The sequence below is a fragment of the Trichechus manatus genome, unplaced genomic scaffold (assembly GCF_000243295.1).
Source record: "Trichechus manatus latirostris isolate Lorelei unplaced genomic scaffold, TriManLat1.0 scaffold00120, whole genome shotgun sequence".
Classification (NCBI taxonomy): Eukaryota; Metazoa; Chordata; class Mammalia; order Sirenia; family Trichechidae; genus Trichechus; species Trichechus manatus.
The window spans coordinates 8,482,315-8,505,088 of NW_004444056.1; the positions used below are offsets into that span (position 1 = coordinate 8,482,315).

A 22,774-nucleotide genomic window follows, 5' to 3' on the forward strand; every position below is an offset into this window, starting at 1 on the left:
TTTGATGTTCTAGGGTTTCAGGATTGTTGATTCTCTGTTTGGCTTAGTTTTTCGGATCTTTGTTGTGGAGGGACGGCGTGGTGTTTCTGCCTAGAGCGCCATCTTGCCGGAAGTCCCGGCAGCCTTATTTCTTATAGTAACAGAGCTGATATTGCCAAAAACCAAACCCAGAGTCTTACTGTGATAGAGTAGCTGAATTACAATGCAAACTCAATTTTCAGCCTCGAGTGCTGTCTGAAGTTAAAGTGAGGTTATGGATTGGGAAGCAATGGGATCCTGAAACTCGGATGTGGACATATGGGCAGATAATCAGGAAACTGGGGACACTGAACCCGTAAATTCTGTTGAATCACTCTTGTCAGCAGAACCAGCCTTCTCACTCCCATCTGAAGAGATTACTCCATATTTCTCTGCTAAGCCACCATCCCCAGTAAAACCATTCTCCCTTCAACCCCCATCTAATGAGATTAACCCAGTATCGTCTAAAGAGCCTTTGTTGAGTCATTGTCTAGGGCATTGCCTGAGGTAGATGCTTTACAAGACAATGCTGAATGTTCTCAGAACACATCTCCACAATCCATTTTGGCTTCTAGCCCTATAACTAGACTTCAGTTCCAGCGAGCCCCAAAAGGTGAAGTACAAAATGTGACCCAGGAAGAGGTACGCTACACTCCAGAAGAAGTGGTTGATTTTTCTAATATGTACCAACAGAAACCTGGGGGATATGTGTGGGAATGGCTATTAAATGTTGGGGATAATGGTGCAAGGAACATAAAGATGAATCAGTCTGAGTTTTTTATATGGGCCAACTAAGAACAGATTCTTCATTCAGTGTTTCAGCTTTAGAGGTTAGGAAAGGATCTAATAGCTTATTTATTTGGGTTGCTGAAGTATGAATTACACGGTTGCCTACACTAAATCAATTTGCAGTATCAGACCTGCCTTGTTATACAGTAGAAGAAGGTATCCAAAGGCTTAGGGAAATTGGCATACTAGAGTGAATTTATCAGGTTAGACCTACAGACTCACACATGGATTGCCTAGAGGACACACCTTTTACTGCAACTGTGAGGCAAAATTTGTGAATGAAGCCCCAGCATCCTTGAAGACTACTATGATTCTTATTTCCTATTTCAGATTTGACAGTGGGAACTGTCCTATCAGAATTAAGACACCTGAATGCAATGGTGCTTATTGAACCCCGTGGTACTAGGGGTCAAGTGGTGACACTCAGTCAACAAAGACACGGTGGTTGTGGGGACCATAATGGACAGAGGAGTCAAAGTAGTAATCAGAATAGTCTGACTTGTATGGACTTATGGTATTGGCTACTTAGTCATCGTGTCCCGAGGAGTAAAATAGATAGGAAATCTACTGAATATGTACTTGAGCTGTACAAGTGGAAGAATTCTAGGTCAAGTGAACAACAGTCTAACTCGAATCACCAGAATAGAGAGTCATGCCCTATGAATCAATTCCAGACTTGGGCGAGTTTGCACACCCAAACCCCCTTGAATGAAGGGGAGACTAATTCCCCTTGAAGATGGAACTCACTACACTTCCCAAAATTTGCTGTTAATCTTTCTCCCAGCCCTCCCAAAAGGGATCTACAGCCTTTTACTAGAGTGATTGTTCATTGGGGAAAAAGAAATAATCAGAATTTTAGGGAATTACTGGATACTGGCTCTGAACTGACACTAATTCCAGGAGACCCAAAATGTCACTGTGGCCCACCAGTCAGAGTGGGGGCCTGTGCAGGTCAGTTTATTAATGGATTCTTAGCCTATGTCCATCTCACAGTAGGTTCAGTGGGTCCCAAACCCATCCTGTAGCGATTTCCACATTTCCAGAATGCATAATTGGAATATACTCAGCCACTGGCAGAATACCCACATTGAACCCTGAGAAATGGAATAAGGGTTATTATGGTAGGAAAAGCCAAGTAGAAGCCATTAGAATTGCCCCTACCTAGGAAAATAGTAAACCAAAAGCAATACCTTATTCCTGGAGAGATTACAGAGATTAGTGCCACCATCAAGGACTTGAAGGATGCAGGGATGGTGATTCCTACCACATCTCCATTCAATTCACCTATTTGGCCTGTACAAAAAAACAGATGATCTTGGAGAATGACAGTGGATTACTGAAAACTTAACCAGGTGGTGACTCCAATTGCAGCTGCTGTTCTAGATGTAGTTTCATTGCTGGAGCAAATTACTACATATCCTGATACCTGGTATGCAGCTTTGATCTGGCTAAAGCCTTTTTCTCCATACCTGTTTTAAAGGACCGCCAGAAGTTTACTTTCAGCTGGCAAGACCAACAAGACACTTTCAGTGTTCTACCTCAGGGCTATATCAACTCTCCAGCCCTGTGTCATAATTTAGTCCAAAGGGACCTTGATTGCCTTTTCTTTCCACAAGATGCCACAGTATTCCATTACATAGACGACATTATGCCGATTGGACCTAGTAAGGAAGAACTGCCAATGACTCTGGACTTACTGGTAAACCATTTGTGTGCTAGAGAGTGGGAAATTAATCTGAGAAAAATTCAGGCACCTTCAACCTCAGTGAAATTTCTAGGGGTTCAGTGGTGTAGGGCATGTTGAGATATTCCTTCTAAAGTGAAGGATAAGTTTGTTTCTGGCCTCTCTACAGCTAAAAAGGAGGCAGAACACCTAGTGGGCCTCTTTGGATTTTGGAGGCAACATATGCCTCCTTTGAGTGTGCTACTTAGGCCTACTCATCAAGTGACTTGAAAAGCTGCTAGTTTTGAGTGGCGCCCAGACCAAGAGAAGGCTCTGCAACTTGTTCAGGCCACGTGCAAGCGGTTCTGCCACTTGGACCATATGATCTGGCTGATGCAATGGTGCTGAGTGTCAGTGGAAGATAGAGATGATGTTTGGAGTCTCTGGCAGGCCCCTATTGGTGACTCACAGCACAGATGCTTAGGAATTTGGAGAAAAGTCCTGCCAGAGCAGATAACAAGTCTCTTTTTGGAAAACAGCTTTTGGTTTGTTACTGGACCTTAGCAGAGACTGAACGCTTAACCATGGGACACGAAGTCACCATGTGGTCTGATACGCCCATCAAGAACTGGATATCTTCTGACCCACAGAGTCATAAAGCTGAACATGCATAGCAGCACTCTATCATTAAATGGAAGTGGTATATACGAGATTGGACCTGAGCAGGACCTGAAGGCATAAGTTAGTTGCATGAGAAAGTGGTCCAAATGCCCACGGTCTCTACTCCTGTCTCAACACCTCCCATCTCCCAGTCTGCACCTGTGGCCTCATGGGGAGTTCCTATGATCAGCTGAGTGAGGAAGAGAAAACTCGTGTCTGGTTTAAAGATAGTTCTGCCCGATGTACAGACAACTCAGAAGTGGAAAGCGGCAACACTACAGCCCCATTCTGGGACCTTCCTGAAGGACAGTGGTGAAGGGAAATCCTCCCAATGGGCAGAACTTTGAGCAGTGCACCTGGTTGTTCACTTTGCTTGGAAGGAGAAATGGCCAGATGTGCGATTGTATACTGATTCATGGGCTGTGGCCAATGGTTTGGCTGCATGGTCAGGGACTTAGAAGGAATATGATTGGAAAATTGGAGACAAGGAGGTATGGGGAAGAGGTATGCGGATAGACCTCTCTGAATGGGTCAAAGAATTGAACATATTTGTTTCCCATGTGGACGCTCACCAAAGAGTGACCTCAGCAGAGGAAGATTTTACCAAGTGGATAGAATGACGTGTTCTGTGGAAACAATTCATCCTCTTCTCCCAGACACTCCAGTCATTTCCCAATGGGCTCATGAACAAAGTGGCCATGGTGGCAGGGATGGAGGTTGTTCATGGGCTCAGCAACATGGACTTTCACTCACCAAGGCTGATTTGGCCACAGCTGCTGCTGAATGCCCAATCTGCCAACAGCAGAGATCAACACTGAGTCATCGATATGGCACCAATCTGCAAGGTGATCAGCCAGCTACCAGATGGCAGGTTGATTGCATTGGACTGCTTCCATCACGGAAAGGGCAGCTTTTTGTTCTTACTGGAATAGATGCTTACTCTTGATATGGATTTGCCTTCCCTGCATTCAATGCTTCTGCCAAAACTACCATCCGTGGACTTACAGAAAGTCTTATCCACTGTCATGGTATCCCACACAGCATTGCCTCTGATCAAGGGACTCACTTCACAGCAAATGAAGTGTGGCAGTGGGCCCATGCTCATGGAATTCACTGGTCTTACCATGTTTCCAATCATCCTGAATGACCTGGCTTGATAGAATGATGGAATGGCCTTCTACAGACACAATTACAGTGCTAGCTAGGTGGCAATACCTTGCAGGGTTGGGGCAGTGTTCTCCAGGAGGCTGTGTATGTTCTAAACTAGCATCCAGTATATTGTGCTGTTTCTCCCATAGTCAGGATTCATGGGTCCAGGAATCAAGGGCCCACTTGTAAAACTTTTTATTTCTGTCCCTGCAACCTTATACTCTGCTGGTCTAGAGGTCTTCGTTCCAAAGGGAAGAATGCTCCTACCTGAAGACGCATTACTGATTCCATTGAACTGGAAGTTAAGAATGCCATCTGGCCAGTTTGGGCTCCTTGGGCCTCTGGATCAACAGGCAAAGAACCTGAGTTACTATATTGGCTAGTGTCATTGATCCTGATCACCAAGACGAAACCGGATGGGTATTGCATAATGGAGATAAAGAAGGATATGTCTGGAATGCAGGTGATCCGTTATGGCATCTCTTAGTACTACCATGCCCTGTGACTAAAGTAAATGGAAAATTACAGCAACCCAACTCCAGAATGACTACTAATGGCCCAGATGCTTCAGGTGTGAAAGTTTGGGTCACCACACCAGGCAAAGAACAACAACCAGCTAAGGTGCTTGCTGAGGGCAAAGGGAATATAGAATAGGTCGTGGAAGACAGTAGTTCTAAATACCAGTTATGTCCATGTGACCAGATGCAGAAATGAGGACTGTAATTTGTTATGAGTATTTCTGCCTTGTGAGTGTGTTCGTTGTATCATGTTAGGTGCAAGTAAGAGTTTACAATTGTCTTTATTCAGAGATTAAGTATGGTTTAAGGAGATGTGTACAGGTGGCAAGGTGACAAGGGGTGGACTCTGATCGTTAAGATTGTCAACTTTGCTGGGCCATGATTCTTAGTGGTTTGGCAGCTATGATGTCGTTTGTCAGTCTTATGATGATGTGATCACTTCCGTGATGACATCTGATATAATGTAATCATCTCCATGAGAGATCTGCTGTGAGTAGCCAATCAGTTGAAAGGCAGTTTCCTTGGGGGTGTAGCCTACATCCAATATAGATGGACTCTCCTGCAAGGCTTTCGGGTTTTCTTCACTCTGGATCCTATAGCTGGCTCTTGTTTGTCTGATTTCGGATTCTTGGGCCTTGAGCTAGCAGCTGAAATGCCAGCCCCTGTGGCTCCGTGAATCTGGAGAAAAGTCCACCCTGACCTGTGGTTTTGGGACCTTTCCAGCCTCTACAACTGCATGAGCCATTTTCTTGATATAAATCACTCTACATTGATATTTATATACTTTACTGGTTTTGCTTCTCTAGAGAACCCAGCCTAAGCTAGTACTATATTAATATATTGTAGCTCCATTTGTGAAATAAATATATATGAATATAATTTTATATGTGATATGTGTGGACAAACCCAAGCCATATTCTTCAGAGTATCTGGGCTATTTGTGGACATTTGCATTTACATATACATTTTTAAAGACTTTTTTGTGAAGTTCGAAAAATAAAATTGATTTGACTTTTATGAAAGTACATTAGAAATATTATCTGTTTGCAGATAACAGTTGTCTAAGAGCATGCACTATCTTTTCATTTATTTCAGTCTATTTGTATGTCATTCAATAATGTTTTGTAATTTCTTCATTAGGATCTCTTATTAAGTACAATCCTTTTTGACACATTTTATCCTTACTAAAATATATACGTTATCTTTTTTAAAATTAATTTCTCAACTGCTTGGTGCTAGTGTATATAAATGTAATATTTAAAATAAAATTTACCTTGATATTTATTTTGTAATCTGAATACTCTCAGTACTAAAATCATCTGGGCCACCTTTGGGGATTCTACATGTATAATTATTTAACCTAAAAAATGTAGATTTTTTTAACTTTAACTTTCTTACCTCTTTACCTTTTTTCGTTTTTGGTTATGTATCAGCTACAGCATCTAGGATAAAGTTGAATAGGAATGGAATAACAGATATCCTTGTTTTTAACCTACTTTTTCTAGGAACTTGTTGATGTTTTCAGTATGTATGCTTTTTGATGTACTTTTTTTGCATATGCCCATTTTCATCATTTCTTATCTGATTATGGCCATAACCATCTAACATATTGCCCAGCTTTTACATTAGCACCCCCCCCCACAGGTTCTTTAAATTCTTTAACAGCTGTCATATCATTTTCTGCCTCTGATCAAAGGCATAAAATTGTCTGCATTTCACTCAGATGAGAAACTAGAGTCTTTTCAGAAGCCCGCACGTTCTCCAGAACGTGATATGACCACTGGCTCCAGTCACGTCTCCAAATTCCTCTACTGTTACTCTCCAGTATCTCACCCTGCTATGGTCATGCTGGGGTTTGGGTTTCCCTGAAACATACCAGACACACTCCCACCTGCTGGCTTGTGTTCTGGCGTTTCCTCCTCCTGGAACAGTCTAGTCTCAACTGTCCCTTCGGTAATTCCTTCTCATCTTTCAAGTCTTAGCTCTGATCATTCTTTTCAATCAATTTAATTAATTAGGCTATTGAGGTTGTAGGGCAAATGACTGCCTTCAAAACTGGAGGGACACATAGACACTCTGCTCCTGGGCTTCTGCTCTGGAATGATTCTCTGTATCTGCCTATGTGTCCAGTTTTGAGGGCAGTCTTTTCCTGTGATCTCAATAGCCTAATTAATTGAATTCATTGAAAAGAATGCCCTGTGACCTCTGACTAGCTTAATTAATACTGCTAACTGCATTGTCTACGCTGTCAGCACTTTGCATTCCCATAATTAGGTCTCAGTCTTTTAGTGAACCTGTGCACCTGGGCAATAATTTCACCAGTGCTTCTCTGCTTCTCCCCTCCCCCAATGTGGTGAGACAGGAAGCCTGGTTGGGGCTGAGTTGGGTATTTCACTACTCCTAGTCTGTTAGACTTGGCTAAAATGGTTTCCATTGACAGCAGGCCTTGTGAAGGAGAACAGGATGCTCCGGGCGAGTTTCAGAATGGCTGCTTTTCCTTCAGCCCCAACTGGCAGAACAAGGGAGTTTTTCTCTGGTCTTCACACTGAGGACCTTCAGGGTTTATGGAGGTAAAACTCAGGAAACTGTGGGTCCTCCTAATCTGCTCCCTGGCAGAGTTCACCCTGAAGTTCATGCACACGAAGCCTCCAGCAATTCCTCAGTTCCACTTTACATCTTCCTTCTCTGGTCCTGATCCTAGCGGTGGTTTCTGCTCCTGGGCTTCTGCTCTGGAATGAATGTCTATCTGCCTATGTGTCCCTCCAGTTTTGGGGGAAGCCATTTGCCCTGTGACCTCAATATGTTCAGCTTTTTTCTAGAGGATGGGAGTGATGACTTCCCAGCCCTTTACGTATCGGACTAAAACCTGAAAGTCTTCATTTGTGGTTTGTATCATTACTATTGTCTGTTTTCTTTTACTTCTTGATAGTATTTATTCACTCTGCTTTTATTCTTCCAGTGCCCCAGTTCACATGTTTACCCTTTGCTAAAGATCTTCTCATTTTGTGAATAGCCAGTATATCTTCCCTTTCCCAGCCTTGTAACTCAGTGTGCTCTTTGACTCCTGTGTCTCTGCTTTGGGAGTTGCTGGAGTCGATGAGCATCTGGAATCTGTATGAATGTTTGCAAAATCATCACAGAACATTTCCATGTTTTTAGAATTGAAAATGCAGTTTTTTTCCTTACTAAGCCAAGTTTCACTAGGTAGTGTTTCCTAAAATGATTATTTTGCTTTTCCCTGCACTAGCTCACTAAAGATAAATATGCTTGTGGTATTGCTTATCCCGACTGTGCTGCATTTTTCATAGAACTTACCACCACACAACATGTTGTTGTTGTTAGTTGCTGTGGAGTCAGTTCTGACTCATAGCGACCCCATGTGTGCAGAGTAGAACTGCTCCATAGGGTTTTCGAGGCTGTGATCTGTCAGAACAGATTGCCAGGCCCGTCTTCCAACGAACCTCTGGGCAGCTTTGAACCACCAGCCTTTCGGCTATTAGCCAAGTGCTTAACTACTTTCACCTCCCAGTTGACATTGCGTTGATTTACTGCCAACGGCTATTTCTGTTTTGTTCAGTGCTGTATCTGATTTGTCCGTGTGAAGTAGGCTCTGTGTCAGTACTACCTAAATCAGTTTTAATAAATGAAAGAGCCAGATGTAATAGCCTGACAGTAAGCAGTCTTGCCTAACACATGAGGCTTTGCCAGGAGAAGGAGCTCCAGGTTGTCTGAATTGAATAGGATGTTTCCTTTGTCCCCTCTCCCTACTGCCCAGCAGGTTCTATGTCATCTGTGTAACTGAGAATTAACAGCCAGAATAAGAAGCACACTGTGAGCATATGTGCAGAAATGTAGTTGGCAGCAATTTAGTCTTAGGCACACTGACTTGCATGCTGACCCTGGCTCAGCAACATACAATTTGGGCAATATGGGACGTGTGAATAATTGATTGTAATTTCCTCAGCTATAATCTGTTTAAAGCAATATCTGCTTAGGAGTGGCATGAAGAAAAAAAGCTAGTGTGCCAAAAGTTTTTGCAGAGCCTTTCAAATATCATAGCTGCTCAGTTAATGCAACATTTTGTCATGAATGCATAGTAGGAACAGAAGTTAGGGTTTTTGATAGTTTTAAAATATGTAACCTGGCCCAGTGCAGTGGAGGAAACTTTTGAATGTGGCACTGGATCAACGTTTACTGTGACACTATCATGCCAGGATTGGTAGGGATGACTTTGACAGTTCACTTCACCCCTAGTCTATCTGTCCTACAGCTGCTCAGTTCTTCAGTGAAACTGTAGTATCAAAGTGCAGTGTAGCAGCCTTTTGTGTCCACACTACATGTGAGAGCTAAAGAGTTGATGCTATTTCACAGAGGCCAGTCCTGCAACACAGACTTTGCCAGTGGTCAAGGTTCAGGTGGCCATGCTTAGGTGCCTTCAGGGGTTGCAAATGTGAGAAAATTTTACAGTGGAGTATTTAGAGGGTTGTTGTGTAAGTCTCTGTTTTCAAGTATGCATGAGCAGTTTAACAGCTAAATCCCCTGGAGGTCAACGAATTTACTACAAAATGTGAATATTAAGCTCTTGTTCGCGGTCAGCAAACACGAGGGCATGCTATTCTGGTTCTTCAGAAATTGAGCGCTTTGCCATCTTATAACATTAGTGTGTGTTTGTGTGGGTGTCTGAGTGTGTGTTTGTTGAGGGGAGCAGTCACTAAGAATTGCTAGACAGTAGCTTTGGGTCTCAAAGTTTGAAAATTGTGGTGATATCTGTCTTCTCTTGCTTCCTGTCTCTCAGCTGAGCTCGGTTTACATCTTCAATACTTTTACCTGTCTCAGTGAAGGGACAGAGTGCATGAGACTGCATCTGTAGAGTTACTGAAAAGTAGGTGACAGACATGTAAACATTTGCAATTCCTCAAAATAATATTTTCTTTTCAACAGGTGGTCCTGTCAGCTTCTGATCACCTGGAGTTCTTTAAGAAAATATGACAAACCCTGGGCTTTGGGCCAGGTTACCCCTTTGTGCAGGCCACTGGTCCTCCATGGCTGGTGAGGGGCAAAAGGAAAAACTGCCAGTCCTGCAGTGTTCCCCAGTTGTTAACATTTCATCCTGTGCTTCACGTTTTGTTAGATATTCTGCTGGGTCCTTTTCAAGGCGGTGAACTTTTTTTTCACACAAGGTATTGAGGATCTGCATGTAGAAATAAGACTTTCGCTATAGAGCATTTCTCTAATTTATGCTATGTTTTCTGTCTTCTACACCATAAATACAGAGAGGTATGAGACTACAATTAGTCACAGTCAAACTGTGGAGAGATAAGTTCATTGTGTTGGAAGTATTGTTAAGTCTTTGAGACAGGATGCAGTCTGTGAGGAAGTGAATGTAAACAGTGAAGGGTTGGGGCTGATGGCTAAACCCTAGAGTAGACCTTAGTAGAACACCAAACCCTGTGTAAAATCCCCATGAAATCTCAGTTCTCCAGGACTGTCAGCCTCACCCTTCCTTTCACACACATTGGATTACGTGGTACCTTGCTGAACTAGTATGTGTGGGATGTTTTAGGACTCAGTAGATGTTGAGGATGTGGCTGTGGACTTTACCCAGGAAGAGTGGGCGTTGCAGGATCCTTCTCAGAGGAAGCACTATAGAGATATGATGATGGAAACCTTCAGAAACCTGGCCTCAGTAGGTGTGGATAGCTTCGTTTTTAAAAAATTTATTCTTTAGTACCCAAATATGTCATAATCATCCATGTTACTACAGTATCTGGGCCGAGGAATGGGAATACATTGCTAGATAAGTATGGTCATTTGCTCTCTGTAACATGCATATTCTTGGCTTCCCCATGAATATAAACCTCTGTGTATTAAACTGACTTCTTTCAATTGTGGTTAAAAGCCTTAAGGCTCTTTATATGTTGTAAGAGTGAAAGTTGACTTCACAGGTTTTGTTGGTGCACAGAGAAAATATTTGTGGTCTGGGACCTTGTAAAGAGTCTTACTGTGTTTATTACTAGTTTGACATGAATATTTTGCTACAAATAAATTCACACCTGCCCATCTCTATAGACCCTGAAGAACAAAGTATTGGCTCATTGTCAGGGAAGCGTTCATTGCTTTTCCCTGTCTTCCCTCATGATATACCTTTCTCCATAAGCACTATGTCAGATACACCAGTTTGTCCTCCCAGAGTAGCAAGAGGAAGACCTGAGGAAAGTGCGGGTAGCACTCGTCCAGGTCCACTGTGGGGGGGCATGGGGAGAAGGTTGGGCACCAGAAGGCAAGAATTCTTTGAAGGACCAGGCCTGCACGGAGCAAATGAGATTTGAATTAATCAGTTAGAAAAAACCTCTTGGGTTGAGGAATATGTGCTTGACAGATTGCTGATCTTGCTTTTCTGGTTTTCTTCAATCCTAACACACCTGTGTTCTTGGAGAAATACCATCCCCCTTTCCCCTTTTAATGTTCCATGTACATTGTGTCCAATACATTTCTACTTTGCTCTTCTAACTACACGATATTTATGTCACCATCACTCTCAGTCTTCATGGAAGTATTTCCTATAAATTGTTTTGTGACATTTGTCAAAGAAATGAAACAGCAAAATGCATCAAAGTGTTTCTTTTTTCACAGCTGTCTTTCTCTCTTTTCCCTGTGAGTAATTGCTTTCTTTTTTTCATATTGTGAACCTCAACTTCCATCATGGGTCAGTTTCTCAAAACATTAATCATGGTGAAAAGCTATCCACTGAAAATATAATACTAAGACTCATGAAAAATGACACCTGGTCCTTGATGGTAGGAGAAATCTTCAAAATGCATGACATTGAAGATCAGGATATCAACCAGAAAATACATGTGAGGTGAGTGTCATTCACTCAATAGAGAACAGTGCTTCAGGAGAGAGTATTAAGAAGGTATCATGGCATTAAAATACTTATATATATATATAACGAGCCCAGGAAGCACAAATGGTTAAGCACTAGACTACTAACCACAAGGTTGGCAATTCGAACCTACCCAAGAGGCTCTGCAAGAGAAATACTTGGCAATATTCTTCCATAATAATTACAGTGACTCAACAGCACCTAATACAACTGTTTATATATATATATATACACACACACAAACCATTGCTGTCGAGTCTACTCTGACTCATATGGACTGTATAGGACAGAGTAGAACTGCCCCATAGTGTTTCCAAGGCACATACACATTCATATGTACACATACATATACATCTCAAACCTGTTGCCGTTGAATGTATTCTGACTCATGGCAGTGCCACTGGATGGGCTCAAAACACAACATTTAGGCTCTAGTCAAGCACGCACAAACTTTTTGTGCCATTCAGGTATCTTATCTATGTATATAAAACCAGCTTTAATATTGTGTGTTTACAGAACTTTCACAGTACAGTATTTTCATAAATATGAGTCAGATATTGAATATTGGAAATGTATTTATCTTACATACAATTATCATAAAACCCCATATTTTAAAATAAGCAGTAAAAATAATTGTAACATCTCTGCCAGATAATTTCATCTATGAAACATGAGACAATTCAGGACAAAATACACGTTTAATGTGTATGTAATGATGACATGGTAACAAATTTATATCCAACAGCATGCTGCCTATTTTTAACAGAAGGTGTATAGGAGATAACCTCTGTGAAAGTAACAATCAATGTGGACAGACCTTCAGCGGATTCCAAATCTTTCTGTGTTCAAAAGATCTCCTGTGGAAGCATATCTTTCTGAATGCCTTGAGCGTGGAAAATCTTTGACGAATCACTCTTTACTTAAGCATCATGTCAGATCTCACTCTGGATGCAGTGCCTCTCAGTGTAATGAATGTGGAGAAGCCTGCAGTTGTGAGAACTCACAGAGTCCTGTGAGAACTCTTACTGGAGACAAACAATTTGAGTGTAAGGAATGTGGCAAAGCCTTTTGTCATTCCTCAAACGTCATTAGACTTGTGAGACCTCACTGTGGAGAGAGGTCTTGTGTATGTAAAGAATGTTGGAAATCCTTTAGTTAATCCTCAGACTTCACAGCACATATAAGAATTCACAGTGGAGAGAGGCTTTATGAATGTAAGGAATATGGCAAAGCCTTTAGTCAGTCTCAAATCTCACTAAACATATAAGAACACACAATGGAGAGAAGCCTTTTGAATGTAAGGAATGTGGAGAAGCCTTTAGTCAATCCTCAAACCTCACTACGCATATGAGAATTCACAGTGGAGAGAGGCGTTATGAACGTAAGGAATGTGGTAAAGCTTTTAGTCTATCGGGAGACCTCGCTAGACATATGATAACTCACAGTGGAGAGAGACCTTATGAATGTAAGGAATGTGGGAAATCTTTTAGTCTGTCCAGAAACCTCACTAGACATATGAGAACTCACAGTGGAGAGGGGTCTTGTGAATGTAAACAATGTGAGAAAGCCTTTAGTCGGTTATCAAACTTCAAACTTCAGTAAACATATGAGAACTCACAGTGGAGAGAGGCTTTATAAATGTAAGGAATTTTTCCATGTATAAAAATTATGATGATGAAACAACAAATGGTTAACTGTAGACATTGAATTCACCCTCTAATCTAAGCATGTACTGCCTACAAATAAGGCCAGTTTCCTACCAAAAAACCCGAGACCTTCCTTGTCCCACACAGCCAATAAAAATTTTTCCCAGTTGTCTGTAAAGTATCTATTAGAGTTGTTGGGCTTTTTGAAGCTAGGATCCAAACAAGATTTCCACATTACCTTTTTATTTTTAGATCTGTTTAGTCTATCTTACACAGTACAGTTTCTTGTTTGTCTTGTAAAATGTTAAAATGTTTAGCATTCTGATATTGTCAAGCCTGTGACAGCCAGAACCTCTGAAAATTAGAAGCTTGTCAGAGAAGGAAAACTCACTGGGTGTTTACAAGGTAGGATTCTTAATAGAGAGCAAGAGTAAAGTGGTAAGCACCCTATCAAAGGTGGAAAATATGCAAGACTTGGAAAACCAAGACAGTCCCATGAAGTTCCAGCTCTCACAGGTTCCACTGTATTTGTTTTATCATGAATTTGTTTAATTAGTTTGTCTTCTGTATTTTTTGTAAGGTAGACCTTGGGTTTAGCACAGTTCTGTCTAATACAAATGTAATGCACATCAAAGATGTAATTTAAAATATTTTAGTAGCCATATTAGAAACTTAAAATGTAAATGAAATTTTTAATGAAAAACCTTATTTAACCTAATATATCCATTTATTGTCAATGTAAAAACTATAAGTGAAGTTAACAACTAAAGTAATCAATATGAATTTATTTATGGGACATTTTACATTTCCTTCTTTTGTACTCAGTCTTCCAGAAAACAGAAGCAGCACATTTCATAAATCGTGATAAAGAGATTCACGATTCCAGGTTATTCCAAACATACTTTTTCAATAATTGAATCAAGTTTACTATATATAAATTAATTAAAATTAAAGTTAATTTTCAGTTTCTTAGTTGCACTAGGCACACAGGTGGTTGACATAACCCTATTAGTGTTTGAGTGCAAAAGAAGTCCCTGGATCACTTTGTACTTTCCTGTCCTAGATCTGGAATTAAACGTTTCTCCCCAAAACTCTTTCCTTTTAAAAATGAAGTTCTGTGCAATACATGGGCTCAGTGAGAAGCCAAAACCTGTTGCCGTTGAGTCAATTTTGTCTCAGCCTTTCAATGAGCATCTAAAATACACATTTTATTATATCATAATTCATACTCATATTCCTAATAGAAATGTATGATTATAATTTTTTAATGTAAAAGAAATGATGCTGGACAATGTCAAATAGCAAACTAGACTTTATTCAGGCTCTTGCGATAGGAGAGAGACCTCAGCATAAGTCTGAGTTCAACTCCAAAGAGTAAGGTGAAGCAAGGGTTTTTTAAATGAGTTTTGGGTGACAAGGGGCGCTGGAAACTAAGAGGAAATCAGCAATCAAAAATGGGGCAGAAAGATGGGCTTTAGGCAAGAATACAATTGTTTTCAGAAATGTTTGCTCAAGGCTGACTTGCTCGGCTGAAGCAAGAAATATTCATGGGGTAAATCGTGTAAGTGGGCAAATTTTGTCACTTTCTGTTATTTTTATATTTGTATCTCTTTTCTATTAAGAAAACCCTTTCATTCCTGTAACATTCAAATAGTTTCAAAATCACAATACTAGTAGAATTACTAACTAAAATCTTACTCAGTAAAGTACTGAGTTTATTTATTTTTTGCCTTTACAGTCATGTGTCACTTAATGTCCACAATATGTTCTGTGAAATAGGACGTTATGGGATTTGGATGTAGTGCAAGCATGCCTAAATCATGAGTGAGAGCAGTCAATGATTTTCCACTTTCGTGTTGTTTAATAGCCCTTTGTTTCACTTTGAGAGCAATACTTCTCCTCTGCCTCGTGCTGTTGTTATCACTAGCACTGGTTTTGCTTCATTTGGGAGCCATCATGCACTTCACAGGGAGGGAAAGGAAGGGGACAAGGACCCCACAGGAAGATACCTAGTGGGTGAGAAGAACCTTAAACCCCTTTTCCCTCAGGGCTTCTCAGTCCCCTTGGTGCTTGGAGACCCCTGCTTTTCACCCCTGGAGGAGACTTATGGAGTGAATTTCCTGCTGACCCCTTTAGCTACGCAACAAAGGGCAAGTTACTGGACTTGCTGTGCCTCTGTTTCCTCATTCTTAAAAATGAATAAATAACACCTTTCCCTCACATGGATCACCCCAACTCTAAGACACTGCTGCCTGACCCTGCCCCTCAGCCCTGCCCCTGGACACCCTACCCCATTTCTCTCCTGGAGACCTCACCACATTTTGGCTCTCAGCCTATATACCTGTTGCCGTGAGTCAATTCCTACTCATAGTGACCCGCTAATGTTCTGACACTTCGGCTGCTAGTTGTTCACTTGCACTGCATCCAGTGGAGCAGCCTGGGGAGGGAGGGGCAGTTATTGCCCACGGAAGACGTGGGCTTAGACTGCTGTCTACATTAGAGGGGTCCCTTCCTCATCAGGCTGAGTGACCCTCATGAAAATGCCATCCTGCAACCACTATGCTTACCTAGGACTGTAGTTTCTCCTGAAAGTAAGACTAGTTCCATAGTAATGCAGTTTTTCTAAGGACTGCCTGGAACACCACCTCCACCCCACATCAGGTCTGCATGCAAGTCCCAGTGCCCCAAAGTCTTAGCCACACCAGCCTCACTCGAACACAGCACACAAGCTTCCACCTGCCCTCACAAAGGCGTTTATTTAACCTTTTTCCCCTTCTATGAGAAAAATGTCAAAGCTTCCAGTATATGTGACCTACACGATGCTAGTCTTTGACTCTAAATTGTTTGAGACATTAACTAAAAATGGCAGGCATTATCTGTGATCTGCAGGATACAAAGAGATTCCTATAGATGAGAACAATGAGAATCAAGTTCAAGAACCTGCAGACCTGGAAAGTCGGGGGGCCTGCATGGGTGGGGAGGTGGGAGATAGATTAAGCCCTGCCCCATACTGACCCCATCTCCCATCCAGCCCCTGCCCCTGCATGGACCCACTCAAGTCAAACAAGATTCCTGCCCAGGCCTGGTCACTGTCCATGTTCCATTTGCACACAGTTTCCTGCTGACCTTGAAACCCTCTGCTTTGAGCAAGGGTCCCCAGTGGCAAGTTTCCATCTGTCCAGTTCAGACCTGTGCTTGGCACCCTTTCCAGCACTCCTGTCCACCCCATTCTCCACACCCCTCAGTGTTCACTGATGACTTAAATCCCTGCAGCCACCCACCTCAAGCAGGTCCAGGCCAGCTGCCCACACCTCCTTGGCTGGCCCAACACTTTCTTCTAGGGAACTGGCTCTTATTAACTTTCCTTTATCAGAAATGCTGGTTTCAGAAGTCAGCCTCTTGCACTTAAAAAAATCATTATTAAACAATGAAAGAATACACCTCCTGTTTGGACAACTCATCAAATGGTATACAAATGTGTAAAACAGAAAGTGAAAGTTTTCTCCCTCCCCAACTGCCTCAGGGTAAACTCTGCACTTAGCTTGACTGTAAGTGACAAGGTGTTACATGTGCATTACATATGCGCTTTGCACATTTATATTGGTGTCATTTTAAACATTACCAATAGAGACTATACACCTACTCCTGTGCAGCTGAGAAGTCTCTGTCAAGGGAGGGGCCCAAGCCACACGCGGGACACAGCCTCTCCTGGCTTCTCCTGCAGGGGAGGTGGGGGGGCACTTTCCCTGGAGGGCCAAGGGCCTACAAGGGTGGGGGTTGTTGGGGAGGAGCAGCATGCAGAGTGACGAGTCCTGGCTGGCCAATGTCACTGGGCTCTGAGGAAGCTGGCTGGGTCAGGGTGGTTCAGGGCTCACTGTCTCCAGACAGGTGGCTTCACCCTGAGCACGAACCTCTCACATGTAAAGGGGATGGTGAGATATGGGTCCATGTCTAGCAGAGGTCCCCACACCCCCTTTAGCACCTCCTGACCAGAGCACCCTCCTGCGTCCACAGCATGAGTGGCCAGAGGCTTGGAGAACACCTTCTCTGATGACCCCAGAAGGTAGGTAGGGGTCTGCAGGCCCAATTGACAAGGTTACTGTCTGAGGGCCACCTTTGAACCTGGAACTTTGATTCTTGGGGGGAGTCAGCATACAGTACATGAGCATCAGGTGTGGTGCCCAGTCCTGGGTCCCCATGAGAGGCAGGTATGTCCCTAGGCAGATGTCTTAGTCATCTAGTGCCACTATAACAGAAATACCGCAAGTGGATGGTTTTAACACAGAGAAATTTATTCTCTCACAGTAAAGAAGGTCCTTGTGATGCATCTGTCTTCCTTTGGTCTGAGAGCATCTCAGTGCAGGAACCTCGGGTCCAAAGGGCACTCTCTTCTCCTGGCACTGCTTTCTTGGTGATATGAGGTTCCCATGTGTCTCTGATCACTTCTCTCTTTTATATCTCAGAAGAGATTGGCTTAAGACAGTATCCAATCTTGTAGACCTCATCAGTATAACTGCTGCTAATCCATCTTATTAGATCATAGTGATTGAATTTACAACAAATAAGGAAATCACATCGAATTACACAATTATACAATACTGGGAATCATGACCCAGCCAAGTTGACAGATACTTTTTGGGGACACAGTTCAATCCATGACTGCAGTCACTGAGCCACCCAGAGTGTCCTCAGGGAGCCCACATTCGTTATGTTACTCAGAGCATGGTTACCAAGTTCTGCCCTTGGCTGGATATGCTGACAGTGCTGCCCACTCTGTCCCTGGATCAGCAGTCTAGGCATTGACCCAGGGAGGCTTCCTGGAGGTGGCAGCACCTGGGCTGGACTTGGAAGGATAATTACGATTTCCTATTCAGTTGAGTCTCTTCCCCCTGGGCCTCAGTTTCCCCGTCTGAAAGCAGAAGGGTTTGCACAAGTTGGTGGTTCTCAGACCTGAGTGAGAAAGAGAATCCCCTGGAGGGCCTGTTATGGCACACAAGCTGCCCCGAACCTGAGTTTCTGATGCAAGGTTCTGGGGTGGGTCCTGAGAATGTGCATTCTAATGCATTCCCAGGAGCTGCTGTTGGCTGACTTTGAGGGAAGTGTTCTGTGAGTCTGAAAACACCCAACCTGTAGTGAGGGAAGACCTAGCCTGGTGGCCACTCTCAGAGGGATCCCAGCCAGGGGCCTTCCTGGAGCTCTTGCCCAACTTACAAAGGATTTTTTTTCCTGAGAATTCCAAGGAAACACGTTCAGGTGTTTGCAGGGAGACCAGTGTTGTCTGGGCCTGGTGCCCTCTTTTTCCTCCCATGAGGCTCAGTAAGTGTGGAATGGAACTCGGCTTTCCAAAATGGAGGATGAGACCCAGTCAATTGTTGATCTGGGCTTGGGATCAACATATCATTATTTTTAAGTTTGTAGCCCATTGAGAACTAGCACATTTGTTGAGCTTATCAATCAATAAATTGCATGCAATTCACTCAGAAATCCACTAAGACTGGTTTGTGCCTGGCAATATGTATTTCTAACAGAGTACAGGTCCATGGACCACCCTGTCACTACCAAAGTCCTCTTTGGTCTGAAGTAAATAAAACTTGCTGGATAAAAATAAGTAAATTGACTGGATAGTGATTACTGTTGTTGACGCATGCTGTCGAGTCGATTCCGACTCTTATCAACCATATAGGACAGAGTAGAACTGCTTCCATAGTTTCCTAGGGTGAAATCTTTATGGAAAGATTGCTGGCTCTTTCCTCCCCCTGAGTGGCTGGTGGGTTGGAACCACTGACTTTTCAGTTAACAGCTCAGTGCTTTAAACTTTAAGCCACCAGGGCTCCTTGAATGGTCATTAGGAGAAGTCAAAATGCTTGCACAGTTCGTAGTATTTAAGAGAATTTTCATAATTGAAAGACATTGAACAAACATAATTTTATAATGATTTTTTCATAACCAAATGGACATACCAGTGGGATATTTCCCATCATCCTTCCTTTATCCACTGCCATTGCGGTCAAGTCAATTCCGACTCATAACAACTGTTAAAAAATCTTCTGGCATTGGGAGGGAGCAGTGCTTAAAATTTACAAAGATTTGGAAGTAGATGTCTTCAAAAGTAACAGGGATCTTTTTTACATTCATAGATGACCCTTTGCAGTCATGCAAAATTCAGCCATTTCCACACCAAGGAAAAATTGATTTCATAGCTTCCTATTGACATTCTACTTCAATACTTTAACATATGTGGACTCAGTTTTCTTATAAAATTAACTAAGTTATAAAACACTTTATATGACAGTTTAATAAGCTCCATTTTAAACACAAGTGTAATTTCTATAATTCAAATATTCAGAGTGTCTACATGATTCCTCCAATACATAATCTGTGGTTCCACCATTTACCCATGGACCACAGCTGGGGAAGCTCTGATTTGCCAAACACAGCCTGTTCCCTGCATAGTTTCCCTTCCCAGTCGACCAGTCACCTCGAAGTCTTGTGAATCTGGAGGCGGAGTCTTCCCTACTGTTTTAGTCATCTAGTGCTGCTATAACAGAAATACCACAAGTGGATGGCTTTAACAAAGAGGAATTAATTTCCTCACAGTAAAGTAGGCTAATAGTCCACATTCAGGGTGTCAGCTCCAGGGAAATTCTTTCTCTCTCTGTCGGCCTTCTCATCGTCTTCCCCTGGACTAGGTGCTTCTCCACACAGAAACCCCAGGTACAAATGACATGCTCTGCTCCCGGCATTGCTTTCTTTGTGGTATGAGGTTCCCCAACTCTCTGCTAGCTTCCCTTTCCTTTTATCTCTTGTAAGATAAAAGATGGTGCAGGCCACAGCTCAGGGAAACTCCCTTTACATTGAATTGTGGATGAGACCTTAGTAAGAGTGTTACAATCCTACCCTAATCCTCTTTAACATAAAATTACAACCACAAAATGGAGGACAATCACACAGTACTGGGAATCATGGTCCAACCAAGTTGACAGATATTTTGGGGGGACACAATTCAATCCATGACACCTGCCTTGCTGAGTCCCATTCTTAGTCACTCTCCACACAGGAGGAGGGCACTCATGGGGACGTGGCAACAGTGTCCCTCAGGCTCATTGAGGACGTGAGGGCCTGACCAGGAGGTGTAGGCTTATCGGGAAGATGGAACAAGAGAGATGTTCTGAACCTGGAGCTCTACTATCCATTGTCCAATATTATGAAGACAACTATGAGGGGCTAACCAGGAACAGGACTGCACAGGTGAGTTTGGGGGATAGTATAGGCCTGGAGTGTTTGAAGGAAAGTTTTGTTATGTATTGAAGTACAATACTTGGCACTGTCACAGTGTCCTCATGGTCACTTGGTTTGCCTGTTTGGATACTAGTCCAGTTTTACTAGGGCTTATGGGGGGCTGCTGAAGAGCCTCTACATAATGTATCTGAATAATCTACTAGGGTGCCTGAAAGGGTTGAGTTCCAGTTTCCTTTGGAGGATTCTGCAAATCTGGATGGGGATTTAAGGGGATTTCTTCCCTGGTACCTGGATGCTGAATTAGAATCTTGGCCACATTTATTTGTGGCAAGCTCTGGGATGGATGTGGAGTCCACATCAGACTCTTGGCTTGTGCCTGGCATTTGAGAACATTGCTTATGGTAAGTGTCTTGGTGTCAGGCTGGGAAACATCGGAGCAAACATCAGGGCTGTTGTCTGCTGACTTGGCAATGAAGTTAGGGTCTTGGCCAAAGTGTTTGGATGCTGGCGGGGAGATGTCAGTGATGTCTACTTCCTCTCCTTTATTTTGTCCATGAACTGAAAAGAACTTGCTGTGTCAGGCAGAAGGACCTCATGTCAGGTGACTTCACAGGTGGCTGAGCTGGAGAAAAGGATCCAGGACAGATTATTTCTTGATTGTGTGGACAATGTACTAGGACGCTATGGGAGAAGACACTGCTCATATAAAATGTATAAGGAGTTCCTCTCAATCAGGAGTAAAAAAGAGGAGTAAAAACAACCCAATAAGACAAACGGTATATGAAAATATTTCACAATAAGTTAAATATAAGTGGTCATTTTATCTATAAAGAGGTACGCCATCTCAAACATGTGAGGGGTAAGTCAAATACAATAGAGATGAGACTTTTTTTTAGTATGCCCATCAATTTGGAAAATTAAAAAATAGCCAAATATTGTCTCATGTTAAGACCAATGTAAAGAAGACGTCCTTTCATACCCTGTTGTAGTGATTATAAAGGACCAATGTCCTTTTGAAGGATAACTTGGGAATATTCATCAAAATTTCAAAAGATGCATGCTCTTGTTATAGGATTCTACTGCCTGGACAGCATCTGACAAAAATACTATTCCACATGAGCAGAAATGTCCCCACTAGCATATAGTTGACAGACATGCAAGTAATAGCCCAATAACGAAGAAAAATAATCGTATAAATCAGCAATCCCACTGTTGTTAGTTGCTGTGGAGGTGGCGATGACTCATGGTGAATTTGTGTATAACAGATGGAAACATTGTCCAGTCCTGTGCCATCTTCATGATCGTTGGTATGTTAGAGTCCATTCTTGGTCAATTGTGACATTCTATCCCATTGAGGGATTCCTTCATTTTTACTGACCCTCTCCTTTACCAATCGTGATATATTTTTGTAGAGAGTGGTCCTTCGTGATGACTTGTCCAAAGTATGTGAGCCAAAGTCTTGCATCCTTGCTTCTAAGGAGCATTCTGGTTGTACTTGTTCTAACACTGATCTGCTCATTCTTCTGTCAGTCCACAGCATATTCAATATTCTCTGCCAACGCACAAGTCAAATGCATCGATTTTCCTTCTGCCTCCCTTTTTCATTTTCCAATATGAGATGATTGAAAAGACCATGGATTGGGTCAGGTCACATGTCTTAGTTATCTAGTGCTGCTATAATAGAAATACCACAAATGGGTGGCTTTAACAAACAGAAATTTATTTTCCCACAGTTTAGGAGGTTAGAATTCTGAATTTAGAGTGCCAGCTTGAGAGGTAGTCTTTCTATGTCACCTCTAGAGGAATGTCCTTGTCTCTTCAGCTTCTGCTTTCTGGTTCCTTGGAGACCTCCATGTGTCTTGCATCTATGTTAGCCCATCTCTCTCAGCTCACTTGTCTAATCTTTTTCTTATATCTCAAAAGACATTGACTCAAGATACACTCTACACTAATTCTGTCTTGTTAACGTAACAAAGACAATCCGTTCCCAAATGAGATTGTAACCACAGGCATAGAAGTTAGGCTTACAATACATATCTTGTGGGGACATAATTCAATTCATAACAGCATCTTAGTCATCAAGATGACATTTTTTGTTTTTTGAAGGTTTAAAGGGGTCTTTTGCAGAAGATTTGCCCAATGCAATACATCGTTTGATTTCCTTCTTTTTTGCCCTTTATTATGTTGAGGAATATCCCTTCTATAT

General features: G+C 42.3%; 2 pseudogenes; one reads left to right on the forward strand and one right to left on the reverse strand.

The window, feature by feature from the left end:
• Positions 1 to 19,331, reverse strand: part of LOC101352303 (ubiquitin carboxyl-terminal hydrolase 17-like protein 6) — a 64,786-nt pseudogene extending 45,455 nt beyond the window's left edge.
• Positions 19,332 to 20,478: 1,147 nt separating this feature from the next.
• LOC111822020 (ubiquitin carboxyl-terminal hydrolase 17-like protein 6) overlaps positions 20,479 to 22,774 on the forward strand; it is an 83,812-nt pseudogene continuing 81,516 nt past the window's right edge.